The 16,774-nt window shown below is 40.3% G+C and overlaps 1 protein-coding gene across 3 annotated transcripts in view; it reads left to right on the plus strand.

Moving 5' to 3' along the window:
• The first annotated feature begins 4,741 nt into the window (after positions 1 to 4,741).
• The window catches only part of gpat2 (glycerol-3-phosphate acyltransferase 2, mitochondrial), an 81,994-nt gene continuing 69,961 nt past the window's right edge, over positions 4,742 to 16,774 (plus strand). For 2 of the 3 annotated variants that reach the window (XM_088305330.1, XM_088305345.1), the window contains exons 1-2: positions 4,742 to 4,864; positions 7,612 to 7,658. The gene's annotated coding sequence lies outside the window, so the exon portion shown is untranslated. Of the gene's footprint in view, positions 4,865 to 7,611; positions 7,659 to 11,069; positions 11,150 to 16,774 lie in introns of those variants that run through there. The other variant, XM_088305354.1, reaches the window with a different exon arrangement.

A 16,774-nucleotide genomic window follows, 5' to 3' on the forward strand; every position in this document is an offset into this window, starting at 1 on the left:
CCATCGATCAATTTCCTCATGCTTGCCACCAATTCAGTCCACATTAGTAGACAGCCGCAACTTTTGGTCTATAATTCTTGAATGCTCTTTTTATAAATGCGGAATTAAAACAAAAACAGGATTGTAAGCTTTCATATGCAAGCACACACACAATGTAGGGATCAGGCCGAGGTAGGAGGTTAGCAGAAGTGGACATTCTGTCAGTAATGACGGAAGGTCCGTCAGTCCGTCAGTTCTTTTTCCTACCCGTACATCGCTCAACCAACAAAACAAATTGAAAGTACAGTGAAACCCCGCTACTTTGCGGTTCACCTTTCGCGGGTTCAGTGCTTCGCGGGTCTGAAAAAAATATTCAAAAATTAAAAACTTTTTTGCCCGGGCACGATCGGGGCTCTCCATTCGCTCCGCTCCGCGGGGCATTGTAGTTTCGCCGAGCGGCACGACGGGGCGCTGGAGCGGTTAGACGGCCGGCGTGCGCCGAAGAAGAGCGTGGGCGAAGAGGAGAGTGGACGAAGAAGAGCACGTTCCCCCGGACACGATCGGTGGCGACGTTTCGCGCGGTTTGGACCGTACCAGAGCTCCGGCCGGCGTGCGTGGCAGTTAAGCCGAAGAGGAGCACCTTCCGCCCGGGCACGAGCGGGGCGACATTTCGCTCCGTTCGGGACCGTACGAGAGCTCCGGCCGCCGTGCGTGGCAGTTAAGCCGAAGAGGAGCACCTCTTCCGCCCGGGCACGAGCGGAGCGCGAGGCTGTCAGTTATGAATGAATAAATGAATAAATAAATAAATGAAGAATGCCACCTTTCATTTCACAGGGCACACCGGACGGCGTACCAGCAGGTAAAAGTCGAAGTAATTAAATAAATACAAAAAGAAGTAATTGAATAAATACAAAAATAATGGCTGGGGAATAAAAAAATAACAAGTTTTAATAATAATTAGTTTTTTTTGTTATAACATGAATTTCACTCTCTCTCTTTCTCTCTCTACCCGTATTCTATATGGTGTACTGTATACAGGGGGGTATACTGTATACCTGTTTTTTTAAGCATTTTTGAAGGGGCGCCGCTACTTCGCGGATTTTCAGTTTTCGCGGGTGGTCTCGGTCCCCATTAACCGCGATAATCGGGGTTTCGCCGTAGTCTTCAAAATATAAGGGACTTGATTTGCATTTATGCATGACTTCAGTTGAATTATAATAGTAGTAGACTAAACAGAAAAAAAAAACTTCTCTGTTGTCTGACAACAACTGGCTGAGTAAATACAAAGCTCATCCCCATCTCGGGCCAACACAATCATTGTGTCTTGGTGAGTAAATCTATTTGTATGTCCTGTATGATAATGTCACTCTTGTTCTAGAGGGACGCACGGTCTGTGTATGTTCAGCCAGAAGCGAGGAGATGGAAGACGCCGGGCTCAATTTGCTTAACTGCACTAGTGATTGACAACAGTGAAATTTTCTAGATTGTTTATAAAGCAGAGAAGGCCAATGGATGGCGGAGTTGACATTAATGAAAGCTGACAAAGGGCTACCATTAAATTGGCATCTATTGGCACTTAGAACAGGGAATCACTTCCTCCAACCATCTTTCTATAAATGTGTGTGTGTGCAAGTGTGTGTGTGTTTGGGCGTGTTTGTCTTACACACATAAAAACATATTGGTAAACAAAAAACAGATAGTCTGCTGTGGTCTGTCACAGCTGAAGACAACCTTTCCTGCATGCACACAATGTGGTCAAAAGAATTGAGACACATCTTATCTAAAATTAATGCTGCATTTCAGGCTGCTGGTAAGTAGGAAATATTATCCCACTCAGAATTTACAAAGCATTCCAGTCAAACATCAAAACAGATTCGATTATTAAGCCCATCCCTTGTCACAGGGTGATTGTGAAAAGTGCACTGAGTGGAAACAATAAATGGTCAGCTGTGCACTGTTTGTGAACCACTATACTATCAAATGGCTTTTGATTTCCCAGCAAATGCATTTTGGAATATTCCTGGTGTCAGTGATTGACCAATGCTATATTTCTTCTATTTTCACTTCCTGTTGGCAATAGTTTTATCCATAACATAGCTCATATTTATACATGTATTCTATCCCTGAGGAGCAGTGGGCAGCCATCGCACACCGGCAATTATCACTCACTCGCTTCTGAATCTGGGCACTGGCCATCAAAGTCATTTTTAGCTCTGTCGTAATTATGATAGCGGCATGTTTGTTCATTTATGCAGTACATCTGAGGCAATTATCCCAGTGACATATTGGAATATGTCTTGGAATGGCTTGCGGAGATGATCTGTCTTATGCCTTATTATCTCAGTAATCTTGTTGATGGAGAGTACAGTAAATACTCTGGGGATGTACTGGCGCATACCCAAAGCAAATATACGCAGCGAGACAAGGATTCCTTTTTCTGCACATTTTCAATGTCTTTTTTACATTAGTAGAGTGGCTTCACAATATATTCAGATTCGCATCCATCCATCAATCCATCATGCAGTACATATTCAGATCGGAGAGGACAAAGTAATTTTTAACGCACTCCGCACCATAGGATAATCACTTGGGATAATCTTTCAGAGACATCTGAGAATAGGACCTTGAGTGACTTTAAACATAAGGGGGGAAAAATAATCAAATCAGCCTGATTCGCTGTGAATAATAAGCAGAGGTTGAACACTTCACATGTGTAATTAAGTATTTTGATACATGTGGAAGCAATCAAGAACACAGTGTGTCAAAGTTATCAATATGTAACCCAATAGTTTAGTCTGGCTTTAGTCTAGCCTCAACTTTCTAGATCAGTGGTGTCAAACATGTGGCCCGCGGATCATTTCAACTTGTACAACCACATATTTTCATTGGGACTTTTTCCTGCCACTGGATATTTCTGCTTCATTGTATTGATTTATTGATGGATTGTTAGTTCAGATTACTCTGTGTTCTATACTAAATGTGTCTTTTATGAAAACAATTCAAACATATATTTTTTTTTCATAAATTTCATTTATATACTGCAATATATTTACAGTTGATCAGGACAGCATGCAAATCGCGCTAATCTGCATATTAACACATTGGCGGGGATTGCTTTTTGTTATAGATCGGAATTTTACTGGTCCGGCCCACTTGGTAATAGATTTTCCTCCATGTGGCCCCTGAACGAAAATGTTTGACAGCCCTGTTCTAGATGGTGATGGAGTTTGCAGGGGGTTCATCGACAACAAAAGTCTCCATGAGCTTCAAACAGTTTGACATCCACAAATACACCATGAATCTTGTTCAATATGAATGTTTGAGCTTTACTGTGCTAAATGTGCAATGCGGCAAGTATTTGACCTTTTCTCATCTCTCGATTACTCACGTGGCTCATTTAACGCTCAGCTTTCTCTTTCTGGATCATTTGGATTCTTATCTACACCAGATCCGATGGCTTGTCATAGGAGACGTGTCACCACCATGCAAGATGCAAATGTTGAATGTATCCAATAGATTGAGTTATCTTGTCTCTGGTGTTTAGAGTTGCTGTTGATTCAGTTTTAACTAGGTTGCTTTCTAAAGATGAAGAAGAAAAACAAATACATTTCCTTTTGGGTTCAATCAAGTACTCAGACTCTGATCACGTATGCCATTTGCCCAGTATTAAGTTGTTAAACAATTGTTAAAATACTCTTCTTGAAATTAAGACATCCATTATAGCAGGGGTTCTCCAACTAGGGTGTGGGGATCCCCAGGGTTCCGTGAGCCGCAACTTTGAGTCCGCAATAATCATATTCAATAAATGATTGTGTTGTGTATTTAAAAGAAATGCATACCTCCTCACACGCCTCCCTACTTTATTTTTGGGCCGATCAAAAACCCTGTTAGGATTATGACATATCATCTGACACTCCTGCATGAATCAGGCAGTTTCTTTACTTCTTTATTTTTGGAACAAAACACACATTATTTCAGGAATGAAGTCGTATTCTTTATTTGAACTGAATACAATTCAATAAAACTTTATTTATATAGTGCATTTCATAACAGTTGCAGGTTCCCAATAGTAAGAGAAAAGAGTATTTTAGAAATTTTCTTGTGAGAATACAACTTTCTCGCCTTGTTAAGTTTTGACTTTAATATCCATCCATTATCTGTTCCGATGTTCCTCACAAGGGTCGTGGGGTTGCTGGAGCTTATCCCATCTGACTTTGGGCAAGAGGCAGGGTCCACCCTGGACTGCTTTCCAGCCAATCACAGTTCTTGAATAATTATGATTTCATTCTTATAACTTTACTACTTTTTTTACCTCTAAAATTATTAATTTGCTATTGCATCATTACTATTTATTTACTTGAAAATAGGCCACCTTTTAATCCCTATGGCATTTACTGCACTTGTTACAAACTGGTTAGCCCTCAATCTTTTCCTTTTTTGAGTTTAACGAACAATTAGTTTTTTGTTTTTTTAAAAGAATGAACTTGGAAAACACAAAATATTCTACGCACTGCCCCTTTAAGGAAACAGTGGTATGCCTTTCTTAAAAACTTAAAATCTTTCTATTGAGATTAAAACAAAACTGTCATTAATGACCAATTTCGGAAAATTACCACCTTAATAAATGACATTTTCAAGCCCTTTTCAGTGACCTTGGTCTAGCTTTTTTTTTTCGGGGGGGGGGGGATTGCTGGGGGGGCGGTCGAGTACCAATGCTACACTACGGATTTACCACGCCAGCTGGCACAAGAGGGGGGCATTAGCGAGTGGAAACGTTTCACGGTAGCAGTACAGCGACCACGTTCGAGTTTTCTGCATATGACGCCTGCAACACATCACCAACCCCAATAAAGTGATATTCGGCGAAAGGCCGTTTATTTACTTGGTACGTATACGTTTTTCGGCGAGGATTTAATATCCCTGGGCTGGCCTGGAGCGTTAGCCATCAATAGCATAGCTGGCCAGTAACTTAACAATTTGAATGTTTTTACGTGTATGCTAATATAAATGATTTTACATTTAGGTAACTTTGACGAGTAAGGTAGTTGGGCTTTCATAAGAGGCAATAAATGGGGTTCTTGTGCATAATTACAAACGTTAATTGAAAGTGGTCCTTGGTTTACCGCTGAGTTTCGGCGGTACGTAATGTACGTAAATCGGGGTTTGTCATATTCTTGTTCGTGCGTAAAATTTCAAAGATTAATTAATTCACAGGAAAACAGCTTTAGCTGACAGGTCTTTGAAAGACGACTCCAGTGATGTCGTTTTCCTTCGCCAAATACTGAATTAAGAACTTTTTCGAATGCTGAAAAGCAGTGAAAATTGAACGATACAATTTCGAGCCATGTAAAGTCAAAGGGGGTCGCCATTACAGATGTGACTTCCCTCCTTACTTTTAAACTTAAATTATTTTCTTAATCTATTCTATTTTTGAATGACTTATCTCAAATGGTTGGTAAACACAAGACATATAACAATGATGTTCATTATTTTGAATTAATAAGCTTATCAAGTAATACCAGTCACTATGTGAAAAAATAGGTACATCTCAGCACAACAAAAATAACAAAATTACAATGAATATCAAATTGAAATTTTCAAAAGAAAACTAAAAGATGAAATGCAGTAAAATACAGCATATAAGGTAAAAATAATGAATTATTGCTGTACAGCACATGATTTCTATATTAGGTGACATGCCTAGAAAAACAAATTAAGAGTCGAATGAACAAAAACACGGTCAGTTGTAGTGATCAAACGAGTCTGGGTAATTCGAGTACCTCGGATAAAAAAGTGCTAGATGTTTTTCCTGTTTGAGTTACAGCCTATTCCTGTGTGCATTTATGCATATACAGTTGGAAAGAAGTCAAGCCAACTGCAGCAACAATTGTCCGAGCTATGCATGACAGTAACAAGGTGCCAGCACAGTGAGAAGGCCAACTTCAAGATAAAACTTTACCTAATCAAATCACATATGGTCATCAAAGCCGAAATCATCAATTAGGGAGGAATTTTCAACGGCCCCGAAATGGACCGGCCTTTTCGAGAATCTCACAGATTTCCCAATGCCATCCACGCCACTGCTCATCAATATGATGCTTTTTATAGACAAAATTGATTGTATTCATTTTATCAAAAGGTGACAGTCTTTTACTTAATAACATTTTGTAGAGCTACGAAAATCACACAAGGTAACACTCAAAATTGTCAGTGATTAATTAATTATTTTTTTTTGTTCTTCACCTGACCTCAGAAACCTTTTTTGAGTGAAGCACAAATCCAAGCATCAACTCATCATTGTATCATTCACTGCAGCTGCCGCAAAAGTAATTAATGCACGTAATGGATAGATACCGGAAAGTGTCATATCAAGTAGGGTGTACAGAATGGCTAATCCTTGCAGAAAAAAAAAAAAGGACAACCGTCACGGCCACACTGAACAAGCGTTCATTACAGAAAAGGTTGAAGGGTACTTAACGTCTGAATTAATGAACAACTACTATCAGGAAGGTTATTATTGTTATTGCGGTGCTTATTAGTGCCATTGCAGCTTGTTGGACAACATGAAAATAGTTCTTTGATATGCATTCTTTCCCATTTTTTCTTTTCTGTGCATCTGTTCTTTGATACTAAATACATGGATGTTCCGTTTTGGTTTTACTCAAAATGGTGGCTTTACTTTTAATTCGATGTGGAAGAAATACCATACGCTTGCTTGATTAAAAAACTAAAAAGAATTTAGATTCAGGGAACTTGTTGTGGTGTGCAGCGTATTAAGAGTCAAGCCGAGTTAGCGTCAACAATCTTGTTTGTGGTCAACTCCCAGGACGTCTGAACTGACTGAGGAAGAAATACGCAAAAAGATTTTGGGTGACGGGCAACAGCAACACAGAAACGGAGGACCAACTGGTTGAGTCATAAGTGGATATAGTAAAATTGTAAGTTTTTTTAAAAATATATTTGCAACTATATATCCTTTTTGGTGAGGGATGTCAATTATTAGCAGAATATTGCTATTCAGCGCTCTGCCAGTGTCCTCCGTTATATTCAACTTGGCCTGACAACACTAGCATTTGCTAGTAGTATAGTTAGTTATTAGTTATTGTTCAGTGTAGCCAAATGAGCCGTTAGTCCGTTTTTTCCCCTACATGCCATCTCATCCCCTCCCGATCCCCTCATTTGTCTTTGCCCGTTCCACTGATGTCTTCTCCATTACCTCTGATTTGACTTGTCTCGTGGTGAATACCTAATCATGGCTTGAAGACTTCATTCTTATCTTTCCTTCTCCCCTTCTCGTCTCATCAATGTGCTGACACTTATTCAGTACATGGTAGCGGGTTTGGTTCCATATATAGTTCATATTAACATGGAAAAAAACTGATGCTTGTCATAACTTTTTATACTCACCCACTGGCGTGCAAACAGCTTTAAGTCAAAAGAAGTGATCTCATGCATTAACGCCACCAACAGGAAAAATTACTCTGCATGTCAGACAGAAATACTTTAAATTCTTTAGCATTGGTTAATTTTTGTACTCTCTTGAGTGCCTTTGCAATTTTGTCATTCAATTTGGATTTGTGAATTCCTCCTTAATTTCTTGCTGTTAACATGTTTTTGTTTCTTTTGCAACAGTTCTGACTGTATCCACTGGAAGAATCCCTTCCCTGCTTGAGAATAAGGTAGGAATGACCCTGGGCCTCTAGCTGCTGTGACATTATGTGTTTATTGGCACAATAGTCTGCTTTGCTGTCTTCACTCGTAAATGTACAAGGGGCTCCGCTGCCTTCGGGGTCGCTCATAGGGTCCTAGTTTTAGGACTGGAGATGTAGTTGAATGTGTTGTAAAGGACCTTAGCAATAGCACAGTCTCTACCATGGGAGTTTTTCTTCCTTTCTTTGTTATCCCAGATGTCCTCTGTCTAAAGTATATCTTGCCTCAGGCTCAAGTTGATGTTGCAGCAACATGGTCTGTCTTTAGATTCCTCTTTTTGTCAATCCATCCTCCTAAACAGTGATACCTCATAGGGCTGCGCATTATGGCTGAAAAGTAATCTCAATTTCACATTAGTTGATATTGATAATTATTGAATTTTTTTTATTTGCCCCCCCCCCTTTTTTTAACTATTCATTGTAAAGACCCGATAAAACTAAAAAACACTCAATTGATTAAAGTGCAAATTAAAATATAGCTATTAAAAGGAGATATGTCATGAAAAATGTGAAAAGTTGCTCCTCTTGCATCTTAGGAGTACTTTATCGTTTTTAGCAGGCTAATTGGTTAGAATGCACAATGTAATATTATTGCAAGAGTTGACCTTTTATTTATTTGCATGCGCGCATTTCTTCTTCATTGGTTTATCTACTTCTTTGTGTCCAGAATCGGCTGTGCTCAAAATATGCTTTTTGTGCTAAAAATGTCCTTTTCTGTGCTTGTAATAGTAGCATAAATCTAACGCCACACTGTAGTCTCTGGTTTGAACACACACACTGCTGGAGTTTTCTCCGTGATTTTTTTTTGTTCTATCAAACATTTTAGCAAAGTCATTTTATTTTGATCTATGATATTGTCTATCATGATACGTATTGATATTGACCAATCGCTCAACCCTAGTGCCTGGATTTATTAATTCAATTTGTTTCGTCACCAAGCTCATAAGTCAATTTACTCATCTGTCAAATAAATGTTTCCCCTACGCTCTGGAATCAGGTTGACCCATCTTGCCCTGTTACTCTGCATGTGCACCTCAGCACGAGTTTTGGCCCACCTTTGTGAGTTTTTTCACTTTGTGAATGATGTAATAATCCATAGAAGGTAGGAAAAGCAGTACAGATAATGAATGGATGGATTATAAAGCTAAAATCTTCAATTCATTTTTAGTTTTTTTTTTTTTTGCTGGAGTGAATTAAAAAAATGGAAGTCAGCCTTAGTCTTTTTACTGCGGTTCAACCGGTTATCGATGGGTCTATTATCGGCGCCAATATTCAGCGTTTTGATGAATATATGCATCTGCTTTTTTTAAATTTTATTTTATTTTTTTAAATCTAATGGCCAGTAAGAAGAACAGCCACACTGAGTATTATTGCTTACCTTTATTTCCACAATGTTCTTTCTGATCTATCTTCTGATGTCTGCCCCCTTGCAGGAAACGCATCATGTTGCAAAGCTTTAATCACCTCAAACTGCTCCCTTGAACATAACAATGAGGTCACAAGACTGAAACGGCCCCCACAGGCCCCAGATTTCAATCCAAATAAGCACCTTTGAGTTATGGTCGTAAATGTGCAGTCTCCAAATCTTGCATTTACTATGACTACCATCATGTCACGCTGGTCCAATATTCCAAAACATTTGACTTCAGCAATGATAAAGTATAAAAGCAATTTTGAAGGTGAACGCGGATCCAACTCAATAGCTAACAAGGTGTACCTTATAAAGTGCCGTTTGAGTGTATACAACAGTGGTGTACTTCATAAGGGTTGTGTGTCAAGGGTTCCGAAGCAGCAATTTGTGATGTCTGGTGATGATTGCGTCTGGTTTCCTATGTGCAAGTGCTCTTAAGAGAATTGTCTTGCTGGCCCAAGAATGTAGTTGCATTTTTTTTAAGCAGTGACAGGTGCTATGATTTAGTGTGCTTCCTTTATGTTCCATTTTAAAATCTGGTAATTGGGATTGGGTTTCGCTAATGTAGTGGGACATCTGCTGAGAATATAAACAACGTGCCTGTACATTAGCATCTCTGGTTTTACTTGTTTCACCGTTTCTTTCTGTTTATATATGAATATTTCAACACGGCATGGCAACATCTAGTGATTTCAGATGTACAGTGAACCCTCGGTTATCGCGGTTAATGGGGACCGAGACCACCCGCGAAAACTGAAAATCCGCGAAGTAGCGGCGCACCTTCAAAAATGCTTAAAAAAAATATACAATATATATAATAAATATATAAATATAAATATATATATATATATATATATATACGGGTAGAGAGAGAGAGAGAGAGAGAGAGAGAGAGTGAAATTCATGTTATAACAAAAAACCCAAATTATTATTAAAACGTATTATTTTTTTATTCCCCAGCCATTCTTTTTGTATTTATTTAATTACTCCGACTTTTACCTGCTGGTACGCCGTCCGGTGTGCCCTGTGAAATGAAAGGTGGCATTCTTTATTTATTTATTCATTTATTCATTCATAACTGACAGCCTCGCGCTCCGCTCGTGCCCGGGCGGAAGAGGTGCTCCGATTCGGCTTAACTGTGACACACGCCCGCCCTCCTCCTCCGGAGCTTCCATTCGGTTACACTTAGGGGCCGCTTGGCACCGCTCGTGCCCGGGGAAGGTGCTCCTCTTCGGCTTACTGTGACGCGAGCATGCCCTCCTCCTCCGGAGCTTCCATTCGGTTAAACTTAGGGGCCGCTTGGCACCGCCCGTGCCCGGGGAAGGTGCTCCTCTACGGCTTAACTGCCACGCACGCCGGCCGGAGCTCTGGTACGGTCCGAACCGCGCGAAACGTCGCCACCGATCGTGTCCGGGGGAACGTGCTCTTCTTTGTCCACTCTCCTCTTCGCCCACGTTCTTCTTCGGCGCACGCCGGCCGTCTAACCGCTCCAGCGCCCCGTCGTGCCGCTCGGCGAAACTACAATGCCCCCGAATATTTTTTAGACCCGCGAAGCACTGAACCCGCGAAAGGTGAACCGCGAAGTAGCGAGGGTTCACTGTATACCGATATAATAATAGGATTCATATTGGTCATTCTCACTGGATTAGAGTGCATTTTAACATGTGAAATGAAATAAGTCGAGTAAATGTAATAGGTTGTAGTAGAACTATATTCTTTTAACCATTTGTGATTACTTCTATAGTGGCCGACTTTGTCCTCATGTTTATGTATAGCACAGGTATATGTAACCTGTGACCTTCCTTCCACACGCATAAAAGTAGCTGAATTTCAAGGGCTTGCTGACGCAAATTCACTCGCACACTTGTGGCCTTGTGTGTGTCCATGTCATTTGTGCTTTGTTTGTTCATTTGCTTTTGTTTTGTTTTTTTCCCCACTCCACATTGTAGTGGCTGTGGTGCCGTCACATCTGCAGCATTTGGAGAGGCTTGTGGAGTATTCATTTGGTCCCGTAGTCCTGCAGGACTCTGCTTTTTTTAATTGTACATAAGTGAGTACTGGTCTCAAACAAATTAACACTTAAGTGATATCTACGTAATGTCTTTGCCACTGTTGTGCTATTTGTGTTTTCAATTTAGCTGTTCGAGTCGATTGCCACTCTTTTATCAGTTTGTTGCTCTTCTCTCGCTCTTTGTTTCTATTTTGCGGCGGGGCGGGTGGTGGGGTGCAGCTCAGCATCGCCCTCTCTTACAATTCTCAAGCTGGACTGTATTTGCGAGAATGACTTTGCATTTCCCCTTATAAATTTAAATGTGAACACTTTCTGAAGTTGAATTGTTTATCTGATTTGGTGCTTGGGAAGCGTAGTTCATTATTTTCATGGAATTAAATATGATGCCACTGGGGAATCTTTTCTTTCATTTCTCACAGTTGCTCAGTCTGTGATACAAACTGAATGGACACTTTCAGTGCTGGGCACTTGACCCTTTTTTCCGGTCTGTCCCCCGCCCTCCGGCCGCATTCTTGGTCTGGTTCCGGCCTTATTAAAAAAAAAAAAGTTTTTAAAATTTGTAAAACCCCCCCGCCCCCCTGGAAAGTTACGCTTGAATCAGAATTTGGACAATTTACTGTGATAATGTCTGCGCATATCAGGTGAGCCATCACCTCACTGCTCCTCAAAAGACATCATTTCAGCCAGCTTCACGAGATGTATTCTGTGTGGGTGTTTAGAATTTCCTTTTGGGTCCTTGTGACACTTTTCTCTATACTTTTTTTCTTGTAAGGAGCACAATAGCAAGAAAAGGAGAACATGAGGAAAAAAAAACATCCATTTGAAATTAATGAAGATTTTGTTGACACTTTGGACTTGGAAATCTGAACATAAAGGAGGTTCAGCAGCATCATAGAATACCTCGGAGTGCGTGAACATAAGTATCTATTTGAAATCAAATAAACCACCTAAACAACTACTAGCCGACCTAAAGAACTATTTTCTTCGGTTGACAAATGTTGCCATAAAAAGGTTGCAACTATTACTCTGTTTTTGCAGTGTACAATCAAAGAGTACCATTCCATATGGCTGTGTCATCGGCTCTTACTTCTGCCAGTCGGGTTCTGAGGCTGAAGGAGCCCTGGAAAGCTGTAAAAATGACTCTCTTGTCACCCGTTTATATCAGATACCATATCGCCTTTATCACTGACAAGGACCTCTGCTTATTCACAGGCCACTAAAACATCCGAATCAATAAAATCTTTCTTGAAGTTCTGAATCACAGACGTGTTGTTGGGGGAGGTGTGGCTCACAAATGTCATTTCTATTTTTGTCGGCGTGAACTGAATGCCTCGCAAAAATAATCGTATTGCTCAGAATTCAGTTGGATTTACAGTGATTGTGAGATTTTATCTTCAATTGTGTATCAGCCCCCTACTTGCTCGAATATTTTTTCGAGTAATATGTGTTAGAAAATGCTGCACCCATGAAATTGCGTAACATGGGAGAAAATGAACACATTTATTGGACTTGTCCTTCATCCATGTCATTGTTAATGTGATGTTTTGTGGAGATTGTGATTTCTATTTGTTAATAACTACTTTTATTGTTAAAGTCTAGGCTAATTGTCTTTCATCTGGGGTACACTATATTCAAGGTTGATGCCCTATTGGTCTACCTCTTTATTTGACTGAAAAGCGCTTAGCTAGAATGGGGGATTGAATGCTCAGCCTCCCTCACGAGACCTACAGTTGGTAAAGTCTACACTCGGCAGTTCAACTGCCAGGGTTATGTGATATAAATCTTTTTCGTATAGTGTTCCTCAAGGTTCCGTTTTGGGGTCCTTGCTGTTTTACTTATACTTGTTGCACCTAGGTTCCATCTTCGGAAAACATGGAATTTCCTTCCAGTGCTATGCGAATGACAGTGAGATCTATGTCCCGCTAAGCAACCACTTCTGTCCTGTCTAGAGGAAATCAAAATCTGGATGTCACTTAATTTCTTGAATTTCAACAAAAAGAAGACAAAAGTTATGGTGTTCGGTCCCAGTTGCCCTTCTATTTTCAAACTTTGACCTCAGCCCCCTTGGCATCTTATCTTAAGCCAACAGTCTCAAACTTCGGTTTTAAAATGGACAGGGATTTTAAATTTGATCGGGAAATCAGTTTTATCACACCTAATCACACCTGGGGGCAATTTAGAGTGTCCAATCAACCTACCATGCATGTTTTTGGAATGTGGGAGGAGACCGGAGTACCTGGAGGAAACCCACGCAGGCACAGGGAGAACATATAAACTCTACATAGGAAAGAATCGATCCCACGACCTCTGCACTGTGAGGCCATCGTGCTAACCAGTCGTCCACCGTGCCGTCCGTCATGAGCTACCTGAAGCAGAAAATCACCAGTGAGATAACATACGACAGTTTTCCCAATTACCACCATTACCACCGTTTCTTTTCTTTTTGTTTTCCCACTGTACGGCTGGGATGAAATTGGCTAAGAAATGTAATATCAGAAGTTTTACTTAATTCAATTCTTTAACGGCAGTGGCCGGAGGCCAGAACCACTTTCCTTCACATTTTAAATAGATAATTGTTTTTGGCATTTCTCAACCCAATAATGATTTAACCATACTCAGTAGCAGGCATGGTCAGCCCACGGTTGTTGTTTGTTCATCATCTAAGACTATTGGTTCTGACATATATATTTTTTCATGTTTAGCAGCTATTATGGCGGATGTACTGCAACTTAGTACCCATAAATTTACAAAGTAGCTTCTCTGTTGCTTGATTTGGTTGTTTGCTTTTCATTCAATTTTTTCATTTATTCATTTGATTCGAGTACAAGTGTTGCTCTGTTCAGGATTCCGAGCAAACTTTCCCAAATTGATCAATTATATGGAGTATATACAATAGGAGTGTCCTGATCCGATAATGATGTCAGATACTGTTCCGATATCAGTTGAAAAATTGGTCTACATCCAAAATCTCTGATATTAGCATAGAAGCATTCCATTCCAGACTCATTGAGCGGTGAATGCTTGCGGAGGTAGCGAATGTTGGATTCGCCAACTTTTCTGATGAATGTTGATTGAAATTGGGATCACCTCTGTCCTTAGCGCCATTCAGCGGGATTTAGCTGTGCTTAGAATGATTAGAATGTTTAGGAAAGTGTTTGCGAAATACATATAGCATCTTTTAGCGACTATTTGGGACAGTATTGAGAAGATAAATTCAATCAAACTATTTGCTACTCCTTTGCCACTATGTGGGAACATTTGGGACTATTTGCCAACTCCTGGCGTTGCAGGAAAAGACGTCACAGACAGTCCAAATTTAACTCCTTTGTTCCAAAAAGCTGCTCGATAGCAGCTCCAGCTGAGAGTCCGGTCAAACAATTGGGAAGGGAAACAAAGAACAGGCGTGTTTTTCTTTTTCTCAGTCTAATTAATCTTCTCTTACGGCCATCCTGGTTTGTAAAATGCCACAAAATGTATTATACCGTCCTTGGTGGCAGGAGCAGTTTAAAGGGTATTATAAAACAATTTTCATTTCCTGAACTGAGAACCAAATGGGACACACAGTATTTCTGTGCAGAGAAAGTATTTTTTTCACATTAGTTGGAGGAAAAGAGATGCTGACACAGCACAGATTTAGTGGAGGGAGAAAGTGTTGAGGAGAGAATAAGTTAGTGCAGTCACTGAAAGGTGAAATAAATCAGATCTCCAGCGCACTGAAGAATTGCAAGGCCTGGGAGACTTGAAGCGGGGTTGGAGTGATGTTGATTGATAATGGAATGAGTTGTCTGTTGTTTATCACTGCAGTTAAGATGTTAAGTAGCCTCATGGTATAGTGTGGGTGAGGAATAAGATGGGCAGAGAAGGGACACGGAGGCGAAGAAAAATAATTATGGTCGACGTTCAAGTTGACTGTTTAGGAGTCTAAGGTGAGAGCTGTCGACTTGAGAGAATATTCACTATAGGATCATAAGCAGAGACGGATTGAGATTACTTGTTAGAAAGAAGTAACACTGCTCTCAGGCTATATAATTGTATTACTTTTATTTGTAGAACACAGGAACACATGCCCATATGTTGAGTCATGCCGTATTATTATGTATTTTAAACAGCAACCAAACAATGGCTTTCACAAAATGCAAGCAGGAGTATTTTGATGAGTGTTTTGTTGTTGTTGTACAGTTAGGAAAAGACAACAAGCTTTTGCTCCAGAATGGCCTTTAAATGGCTTCGCCCCAGCGTACTTCTCTGAGCTCCTCCACCCCTACGCACCCGGTGCTGCCTCAGTTCTGCGGATCAAATGATGCTGGAGGTGCCGAGGACTAAGTGAAGCCTCTGTTGCCAGTCCTTCTAAATTGTGAGGGAGACTGGTTGGTTGTCAATGTGCGCGCTCCAATTGGCTGGCAACCAGTTCAAGGTGTACCCCACCTACTGCATAAAGACGGCTCAGATCGGCTCCGGCACGTCCGTGACCCTAAGATAATGGATGGATGGATTTTACTCTATGGGTCTTGAAAGATAAGTCAAACTGTTCTAAAGGAACTGACAACATGGGAAACTGTGCTCGGAAAACTGCTGGCAGTCACTGAGTTACTTTTCCAATGGCCTAATTATTTTCTGAGAAACATCCTTTATTTGACTCATCAAAAAAAACAAAAACCAAAACAAACTACCTCAAACCTAGAAGCGCGTACAACCTTCCTTTCATGTCCATAGGGCTCATAGCGAATGGCATCATAAATGAGCCCTAATATTACAGCATGCTTTAAGTTGTTTTCAGCTTTAGCAAAGCCATACACTGCTTGCTGTCAAATCTTTAATCTGCTCCATGACAACTGAATGGAACGCACGCAGATCCCTAAAATAGCACAAAAATTATCTCAAAATCTTCCCACACTGACATTCACGGTGGTTTCAAAGCATATGACCCTCACGTCAACGAGCCTTGTCCTAATAAACTGACAGGATATTTACATGACAACCGCTTGTAAAAATGGCCCTGAATGTCTATGTTTTTCTTTGTGCTTTTAAGTACAGTGCCTGGAGAAGCTATGAGCACAGATTCAACAAAAACACAGACAGCATTTTAGGGCCATTGTCATATGCTGTCGCCCCATTGCTTTTCCGACTTTGTGTTTGCTTTAAATACCAATATGCCCCCGCTCCCTCTACATTATTGAATTACATATTGCCTAATCATTTCAGTCTAGCAGAGATGTCAACTTAGTTGTATTTGATATTATTAGTTTTTAGGGATGTATCTGTCCATTGATCTCTGCTCTCTTCACCCCTAGTATGTTGAGTCAATAGATCGCCTTGAAATTTTGCCATTCTAATTCTGAGGGTGTCTTTCCATGCCATTGAATCCAATCACATACATCTTCTGGGAACAAGTGTATGGCGTGTTTAAAAAAAAAAAAAACTCTTATGGTTGCCAGCTAGTAACTGAAGATAAATCTTGTGTACTCAAATGACTTCCAGAAACGTAATTGAATTGGTCCTGTGATCCATTTCCAAACCCTTGAGGCTTCAGCCTTGTGATCGCAGAGACAACATCTTATTCTCTCGCTGCAGAATGCCAATGTCACACTTACCTCATCTCTGACTGCTTTCAAACCACAAAACTTTTTTTCTGCTGATGATTCAGAGAATGTCAAGCAGCGTGGT

Source organism: Idiotropiscis lumnitzeri, chromosome 1, assembly GCF_059441095.1.
Source record: "Idiotropiscis lumnitzeri isolate Australia: NSW breed Sydney's pygmy pipehorse chromosome 1, RoL_Ilum_1.0, whole genome shotgun sequence".
NCBI lineage: Eukaryota > Metazoa > Chordata > Actinopteri > Syngnathiformes > Syngnathidae > Idiotropiscis > Idiotropiscis lumnitzeri.